Here is a 9,842-nt window from a genome sequence, read left to right as displayed (position 1 = left end):
CTGGTCCGGGAAGATCCCACATGCCGCAGAGCAACTAAGCCCGTGTGCCACAACTACTGAAGCCCACGGGCCTAGAGCCCGTGCTCTGCAACAAGAGAAGCCACTGCAGTGAGAAGCCCGCGCGCCGCAACGAAGAGTAGCCCCCGCTCGCCGCAACTAGAGAAATCCCGCGTGCAGCAACGAAGACCCGACGCAGCCAAAAATAAATAAATAAGTAAATTTATTTATTTATTTATTTATTTTTGGCTGCGTCGGGTCTTCGTTGCAGCACGCAGGACCTTCGTTGATCTTTTCTTACGGTGCACCGGCTTCTCTCTAGTTGTGGTGCGTGGGCTCTAGAGAGCATGGGCTCTGTAGTTGTGGCGCATGGGCTTAGTTGCCCCATAGCACGTGGGATCCTAGTTCCCTGACTAGAGATCGAACCTGCGTCCCCTGCATTGGAAGGCGGATTCTCAACCACTAGACCACCAGGGAAGTCCCACATTTGTAATTTCAATTGTTTTAATACCCCCATGAAAAAAGCAAAAAGAGCAAGTGGAATTAACTTTAATATTTTATTTAACCCAATATACCTAAAATATTGTCACTTCAATATGTAGTCAATATAAAAGTTTATGAATAAGATATTTTACATTCGTTTTTCATACTGTCTCAATAGCAAAAAAGCCCCAGACAACCTTGATTAAAAAATAGGCAAAGGTAGGGGGGAAAGGGGGGGAGGGATAAACTGGGAGATTGGGATTGACATATACACACTACTATATATAAAATAGATAACTAATAAGAACCTACCGTATAGCATAGGGAACTCTACTCAATACTCTGTAATGACCTATATGGGAAAAGAATCTAAAAAATAGTAGATATATGTACATGTATAACTGATTCATTTTGCTGTACAGCAGAAAATAACACAACATTGTAAATCAACTATACTTCAATAAAAAAATTTTTTAAATAGGCAAAGGAATTGAATAGACATTTACATTTCTCCAAAGAAGACATACAAATGGCCAAAAAGCATATGAAAATATACTCAATATCACTAATCATCAGGGAAATGCAAATCAAAAATACAATGAGATACCACATCACACCTGTTAGGAGGGCTATTATTTAAAAAAAAAAAACCCGATAACAAATGTTGGTTAGGATGTTGAGGACCTGGAACCCTTGTACACTGTTGGGAGGAATGGAATGTAAAATGGTGCAGCCACTATAGAAACAGAATGGCAATTCCTCAAAAAATTAAAACTAGAACTACCATATGATCCAGCAATCCCACTTCTGGGTGTTTATCCAAAAGAATTGAAATTAGGATCTCAAAGAGATATTTAGACTCCCACGTTCATTACAGCATTATTCACAATAGCCAAGATGTGGAAACAACCTAAATGTCCATCCACGCATAAATGGACAGAGAAAATGCGATATATATATATATATAGTAAAGTATGATTCGACCTTAAAAAGAAGGAAATTCTGCTATATGTGACAACATGGATGAAACTTGAGGACATTATGGTAAATGAAACAAGCTAATTGCAGAAGGAGAGATGCCGCATGATTCCCTTTTGTGAGGTATCTAAAAGTCAAACTCATAGAAGCAGAGAGTCGAATGGCGGCTGCCAGGAGCTGGGGGAAGGGGGCAGTGGAGAGTTGTTATTTAATGAGTACCAAGTTTCAGTTATGCAAGATGAATAAGTTCTAGACATCCCCTATATAATATTGTGCCTACAGCTAACAACACTGGATTGTACCCTTAAAAATTGGTTAAGAAGGTAGATCTCATGTTAAGTGTTCTTACCCCAACAAAGTTTTTTTTTTTTTTTTTTAAAAAGAAGTCAAAGTGCTCCAGAGGCACTGACCCAGGTCAACTTGCCCTCAATTCTAGCTTCCACCCCTGCTGTAGGGGCACCACCTGTGCCCCTTGTTTTCTTTTCTGGGCTCGCTGCAGCCCTTCCCCCAAGTACGACAGAGCCCTCGGCACAGTGTCCGGGTTGGAAGGAGGAGCCCACGGCTGGCTGTCGGGCTTGGCAGCCAGACAGCCTGGGAAATGGGACCCTGCTTGGGAAATGGGACCCTGCTTGGGAAACGGGACCCTGGGCCGGCTCATGCTCTGGACTCTCTCCAGAAAAAGTCTGCAGATCTGTCTTGCGCTAGTGACTATCATCTCTGTCAGCTGTTCCAGGAACAGGTCTTTTTTTTTTTTTTTTTTTAACTGAGGCTGATCAAATACTTGCAGCAGGCCTGGGACATCTCCCAGACCTCACTATCACAAGCGCTGCAGAGAACAGGCTGCACAGCCTCGACCACACAGACACCACTGAAATATTTACGAGGCTCCTGGCTCATGAAACAGAGCTTTCCACTCAGGAGAAAGGGAAGGGACACGGCACATGTGAAGACCTACAGCATGTCACACCACTCAGGGAGCTTTACTTTTGGCTCAGTGGAGGAGCTGCCACTAACCCCATCTAACTGGTTAGAAAACCAGTATCTGAGGCAGGACCCCATGTGGCTGAGAGCTGGTCTCTGGGGTCTGGCTGCTGACTGCCAGCTGTGGGAGACCTTGGGCAAGTCACTTCACCTCTCCAAGTCTCAGTTTCCTCATCTGTAAAATGGAGATAAGAGGACCTACTTCTGTTGTCAAGGACTAAATGAAACAATCCATGTAGCACACTTAGCTCAGTGCCTAGCATTTAAGTGCTCAACAAGAGTTAGCTATTATTATTATTATTATTCCCCCAGTCACATCACCCTGTTCTCCACTGTTCCTAGGTCTCTTTTCCCCACCATTCCTCTCATGGCCCAGAACCATCTTTCCATGTTATTCCTGTGGGGATGATTTGCCTCCTGCTAGCAACCTCCTGGAGGCTGAATGCTTACCAAAAGAAATGAATTTCTTTTTCTTTTTTTTTTTTAAATTTATTTATCTTATTTATTTATTTTTGGCTGCGTTGGGTCTTTGTTGCGGTGCGTGGGCTTCTCACTGCGGCGGCCTCCCCCGTTGCGGAGCACGGGCTCCAGGCAAGTGGGCTTCAGCAGTTGTGGCTCACGGGCCTAGCCGCTCCACGGCATATGGGATCTTCCCGGACCAGGGATCGAACCCGTGTGCCCTGCATCGGCAGGAGGACTCCCAACCACTGCGTCACCAGGGAAGCCCCAAGAAATGAATTTCTAATGGTGGAATATTGAGCCTGTTGTCCTCTTGGCCAAGGGCAGGCTGGGACGGGGGTCCGTCAAACCCCACCTCTTGGGAAGTTGTCCTTGTGCCTGTGAATACAGCTGCCTTCCCTAGATCAGCCTCCAACCTCACCCTAGGCTAGGCCATCTTGGGATTAACACAAAATTGGTGCCTCACATTTTCCTTTCTCCATGCCTTTGTGTGCCATTCTCCTCTGCTGAAGGGCCTCCCTTCCTATTTCTGCCACCACGGTCTCTGTCTATTAAATTCTACTTTTTTGTTCCAGATGCAGTTGAAAAGCCACCTCTCCCAATCCCTTCTGATCTCCCAACCAAATATAATCACACCTCTTTCTGAACCTCCCCAAACCATAGTGTTGATAACCATCAATCATGCATGGCTTTGTCTGAAGGATATTGGGGGACAAACAGCAGTCTCTGCTGTACCTGACATTCTAGAACTTTATGGTTCTTTGTGGTATGCAATATAAGCCGGTGTTGGTTACAGGCTTCTGAACAATGATGGAGATGGTGCCCATTGTTACATAGTAGGTGTGTTAGACTGTGAGTTCCTTGAGGGCACGGATGGGTGTTCTGCACCTATGTCTCCCTGACACCCAGCACGGAGCTGGCTCACAGTAAGTTCTCGGTAAACCGTCTTGAATGCATGTTCACAACAACAGCTCCTGTGTGTCATGCCTACTGTGTCAGGCACTGTGCTAAGCCTTTTCCATATGGCGGCTCATCGAGTCCTCACAATCGCCCTATGAGATAAGCACTAATATTCCCCACTAAGAAGTAAACCCCGCAGGGCTGAGAATTGCATCTTTTGTCTTCGCTGCTATATATATATGAGTGCTTGAGATGTAGTAGGCCCTCAGTAAATATTGGTTGGATGAGTGAATTAATTAATGGATGTCCATTACTAAGCTCCGAGAGGTTTAATGACTTGCCTAAGGTCACTCATGTGATAAGTGGCAAGGTCAGAATTTGTGCCCAGATGGACCTAGATCCAAAACCTGTATTCTTCACCACTGAACTCTAGCAGGTGGAAGAGATGGGGTGGGTGCTGAAAGGATCAAGATAACACAGTCCTACCTTTAAGGAGCTTTCCGTCTGGAGGAGAAGCAGAAATGCACACGCGCAGCACACGGAACACAAGTGATTGTACAACCTGTGACCATCCCAGGAATCAGGGAGGGCGGGCGCCCACACCAAGACCCAGGGGAAGGAATGACTTCTCAAGGCACTCAAGAGCAGCAAGAATACGGTTTCACTCCATAAGCCACGCTTGCAGCTTGGAAGAAGGGTGATTCAGGGTGTTGGTGCTTGCCAAAGATTTCGTGTCCCTGAGCTTCGGAGACCGTATCTGGGGAGGCAGTGTGTCCTGGGGTGAGGGGAGGGGAAGGCAGGAATGGACACCCCAGCACAGAGGGGTTGTGCAACCAGGTAATGACTGGCCAGGACAGGATGTAGGGCTCTTTGCTGTAGGGATGGGGGGGATGGGAAGGGGGTAGGGGAGGTAGAAAGGGCCTATAAGGATAGCAATGAGAGGGGTAGGGGGCCAGGGACCTGCAGGGCAGTGACAGGCTTCAAAATCTGTGGGAGGCAACCACAGCTGAGGCCCAGGTATACACAGGGTGTGCATTGGTATACCAGAGCTGGCCCGGACCACCACCTCTTGCAGCCCAGCCTGAAATCTGCCTACTGCGAGCCACTGGGCTCTAGACCCTGCCTCTGCGGTTCTCTCTTCACCCTCGGGCGCAGGCGCTGCTGCAAGCTGGGTGTGCAGGCTTGAGTGTATGGGGGATACGGGGGAGGGTCTGGGGAGAGGTGACTGGCTAGCTCTGATTCTGCCCACCTAGGAAGACTGGGAACGCCCAACTCCTCCCCCTCACCCCGTCTAAGTGTTGCCACTGAATCACTCTTGGGCTGATGGTCCCCTGCTGGGGTACATTCATTCCTCTTACCTTGGCTTGGCCCCCAACATGTCATGTAACTTTGGGTTAGTCACTCACCCTCTTTAGCCTTTCGCTTCTACGGCTGTAAAATGAGAAGTGACGCCTCTGTCCACACCATCGGCCTCCTCCCCTGGCACCTGCCCCAAACGGAGCTAGCTGGCAACCACAGCAGAACAAGGATCGGGATGGGCCGCCACAGTGTGAGCCTGAAGGGAGGGAAAGGAAACAGCTGGAGCCCCCATGCTCCCCTGCCCGAGGAGCAGCCCTGAAGACACTGAGGCATGGTCTTCGAACCTCTCCACTCCCACCTCCGCTTGGTGGCTGAAGACGGTGACGGGGATTCTGGAGGCAGGAAAGAACTTCCTTCCATCTCCCCCATCCCCCAGTTGCTGCTCCAGGCCTGCTCGACCCCCCTTCCCTCCTTGGCCTCGCTCTCCAGGGATGTCCTCACATACTCTGTGATTCAGCCACTGCCCACATTCTGATAATGGCCAGTGGCCATTCAGTCCCCGGCACCCATATTGCTCGACTCCGTGAGGCCCCAGGGCTGGGCTCCCGGACAGAAGGGGCAGTGGTGTTCCCCTAGAACCCAGTGCATGCTGCCCCCTGAGCTGCGTAAGGCCCTGCCTGGACCTCTTGACGACTGCCTACGGGACTTCTCCACCTGGATGTCCCACGGGCACCACAAACTCAACCTGACCCCATCTGAGCACATCAGCACCTTCCTCCCTTCTCATAACGGCACCATTCGCCCCGAGACTCAGCCCCCATCTCTTCTGATGTCCCTTCACCCCTTATCTATGTCCAGTCTCTTCTCAAGTCCTGTCAATCCTGCCCCAAGCCAATTGCCTCTCTCCATCTTTTCTGCCCCTGGATTGTTTGTCTCACTTTAAAATTACCAAACACACATGGAGCACTTGTTATATGCCTAGTCCTGTTCTGAGTGCTTTACCAATACTAACTCATAACCTTCATTTCACAGAAGAGGAAACTGAGGCACAGAGAAGTGAAGCATTTTACCCAGCGCCTGGACTTCAGCCCAGGCAGCCTGCTCTCAAGTCTGGGCTCTGAGCGCCCCTCACGGGAACTCTCCCGAAGTCTCCTTGCTTGTCTCTGCACCTCCAGTCTCTTCCTCATTCAGTCCCTCCCACGTGTTGCTCACAGATGCATCCTTCTGCCCTTCTCGTTTAAGAAAATGCTTTAATGACAAAAGTGACTCCAGCAGTGTGGTCTTTCTGGAGCATGCCCTGCTCAAAAAACCTTGAAACCTGCCCCTTCTCCCCCAGCCCCATTTCCCTACTTCATACTAACAGAATAAAGCCCATTCCCTGGGCTAGGGATTCAAGGATGTGACCCCAACGAGCTCCCAACTCCTCTGGGGAGCCCCTCACTGTTCCCGGCTCCCCTCAGGCACCCTGTCTTCTAACCTCCCTGACGGCACCGGTTCTGGCCCCGGCACTGCACGGGGGTGAGTTCTGAATGTGTGATGGATCGTTCTTCCTTGAGGAAAGGCTGCAGGTCTGATTCCTCTTTGAACCACCAGAGCATCTACCACAGTGTGTTGCACAGAGATAGGCACGACACACGTGATGAATGAATAACAGTGGAGCCAAGCTGCTTTATGAGGATGGAAATTAATTATTTCATTAAACGACATTTGTGGAACCCCTAAGGCTAATAGCTCACTTATGCTGAGAGCTTATTATGTGCTGGTCACTGTGTGAAGCCCTTCATATATATTATCATTTAAAGCTCTCTGCAGCCTTGTGAAGTCAGTACTATCACTATCCCCCATTTTATAAATGAGGAAACTGAGGCTCTGAGAGGGGAACTAACTTGTCCGGAGTCATACAGCCTTCAAGTAGAGAAGCTGGAATCAGAACTGAGGCTACCTGACTCTGAAGTCCGTGCTCTTGATAACCAGACCTCACTGTCTCCAGAGGCCAGCAAAGTGATAGACAAACATTCCAACATCTGGGTGATGTCTGAAGACCACATAACGGGACATATAAGTGATGTCAGGGTCATAGAGTCCAACATCTGAGAAACATCATAGCACTGACAATGTCAAAATGTCTGAGGAATATAAGGATTGTATATAATGTTGCCCTTTACTCAGCCAAACATTTACCAAGCACCCATTACATCCATGCCAGGCACTATTTTAACCCAAGGGTGTAGTGCAAAAATGTGTCCTCTCATATAGTTGTTGAGGGGGAGAGAGAGAGAGAGAGAGACCAAAAAACTAAACAAAAATTATATGTCAGATATATACACTACCAAATGTAAAATAGATAGCTAGTGGGAAGCAGCTGCATAGCACAGGGAGATCAGCTCGGTGCTTTGTGACCACCTAGAGAGGTGGGATAGGGAGGGTGGGAGGGAGATGCAAGAGGGAGGAGATATGGGGATATATGTATATGTATAGCTGATTCACTCTGTTATAAAGCAGAAACTAACACACCATTGTAAAGCAATTATACTCCAATAAAGATGTTAAAAAAAATTATATGTCATAGGTGACAATTGTCATGGAAAAAAATAAAGCTGAGTTAGGAAAAAGGGACTGTCCAGTGAGCTGGGTGGGGTTACATTGGTGGCACGGCTACTTTTATAGGATCAGGAAGCCCCCCTCCCCACCCCCCAGTAAGGTGAAGTCTGAGCAGAGCAGTGAAGTAAGTGGGGGAGTGAGCCATGCAGCGACGTGTAGATATCTCAGGCAGAGGACATAGCAAGTGCAAAGGCCTTGAGCTACGCTTGGCCCAGTCTAGGAACAGCCAAGGAGCCTGCGTGGCTGGAGCAGAGGGAATGGGGAGAGAAGGAGTAAGCAAGAGTCACAAACACAGGAAAATGCCAAGGCCTACATAAATTCAGGCTCTGTGTAACACTGCACGTCTGGGTAACAGTAATAGGATTCATTCATTCCACATGCCTGGCACTGTCCTCAGTCCTGCCAACACAAAAACTGCTACAGACAGGATCTCTTAGAGTCTAACGGGGAAACAGACAAACTCCACAGTGCCACGGTGACAGGTGCTATGTCAGGGCGCTATGAAAGTACAGAAGAGTGCATCTAACCCACACTAGGGACCAAGGAGGCTTCCTGGAGGAGACGGCACTTGAGCTGCCAAACAGGAGAAGCAAAATGCTTCAGAACACAGATGTGGAGAGGGAGGGGAAGGCCAGAACCTGGAATGCTGGGCAGAGCTTCAGCAGCAGTGCCAGGGCCAGGGAGCAGCTTGTGGGAGGAAGGGGTCAAGGAGAAGGGCTTGGGGAGGAAAGTGATGGGATGCGGAGGGGGTGGGGAAGGGCTTGGGTGTGTGGGGACTGACAGAGCATCTGCACAGGGAGGCCCAGGTTTAAGCAACTGTGTTGGAGGTTGGTGGTTATGGAGTGGGAGATACCAGGTGAGTAGAGGTGATAAAAAGACTTCAGCAATTTACCTGCTGGCCCAGGGCCCTGCTATCTCACCAGCCATTAGGTGGGTCCACCTGGGAGATGACAGGGAAGCAGAAGGTAGGGGGCCACCCCCACCTGCACCAGATCTTGGTTTCTCATCCCATCCTACAAGGTTCAGATCCTTCTTTTAGGTAGATCTCTGTGTCCTCACCCTGGGGCAGCTCCAGGAGATTCCTCAAATAATAATAACTCAAATACTCACAACCCTTTGTGGTCTTCAGTGTGCTTCCACCATCATAACCACTGTGTCTCACAGTAAATCTAGGATGGACAGAGCTCCGCTGTTATCCTCCTTTCCATAGGAGATGCTGCAGCTCAGAGAGGTTAAGTCTTTGTCAAAGTCACACGGCCAGTGGGTGACTAAATTGGGACTCGAGCCCAGCTCTTGAGATTGCAAATCCCACAGTAACACTGCATCAACTGCAGAAAACAAGGCCCGGTGATGGCCGAGTCCCAAGGATAAGACTGGGAAAGGGGGTGGGACAGGCTCTGGAATGGGGAGGAGATGGTTACAGGGGTGGTGGAGGCTGAGAATGGAGGCAAAAAGGGAGCAGTGTAGGGGGGTGGAGAGGTTTTGAGACAGACCTAGAGGCCTCTCCAGAAAGATCTGGTAAAATGTGCCAGCAGGGTTGAAAAAAATAGAAGCTGCATCCTCCCAGCCCCATGTCTCTGTGACAAGGTAGGGAGGGGCCTCTTGCTCCCATTTCACAGGTGGGAAAAGGGAGGCAAGGAGAGGTGCCCACATGGCTTGCCCAAAGGCCCACAGGAACTTAGGGCCCAGGGGGCCTTTTAGAAGCCGGTAGGGTAGACAAGACATCGGAGACTTCCCCCACTCCAGCGTGAATGACGAAATAGAGATGATGAGAGGCGAGGTGGTGATGGGGAAACCAGGGCCGCATCCAAAGAGGGAGGGGAAACAGGCAGAGGTACAACGGAGCCTGTCAGCGGCAAAGATGGTGGAGAGATAAGGCCCTGACACCCAGTTCCAGTTACAGGCAGGCAGCATCAGCTGGTCGGGTGTCACGGACTCCCGGCGCCTCCTCCCGCCCGCTTGGACCCATCCACTTGGGCAGTTCCGCAGCGCAGAGCTGCCTGGTCCCTGAGGGGTGAGGATACCAGGAAGGAGGGGGCGGGAGGAAAGGGCTGTGCGCCGCCTCCTCCTCTTCCGCTTGCAAATCCGCAGAGGCCTCCGCCGCAGCCTCCAGGCCCACCCTGGCCCGCTCCTCCCCCCATCTC

This window comes from Balaenoptera borealis (genome assembly GCF_965194805.1).
Source record: "Balaenoptera borealis genome assembly, chromosome: 13".
NCBI classification, from domain to species: domain Eukaryota; kingdom Metazoa; phylum Chordata; class Mammalia; order Artiodactyla; family Balaenopteridae; genus Balaenoptera; species Balaenoptera borealis.
The sequence above is the reverse complement of the archived record's forward strand: the minus strand, read 5'-3'. Positions refer to the sequence as shown.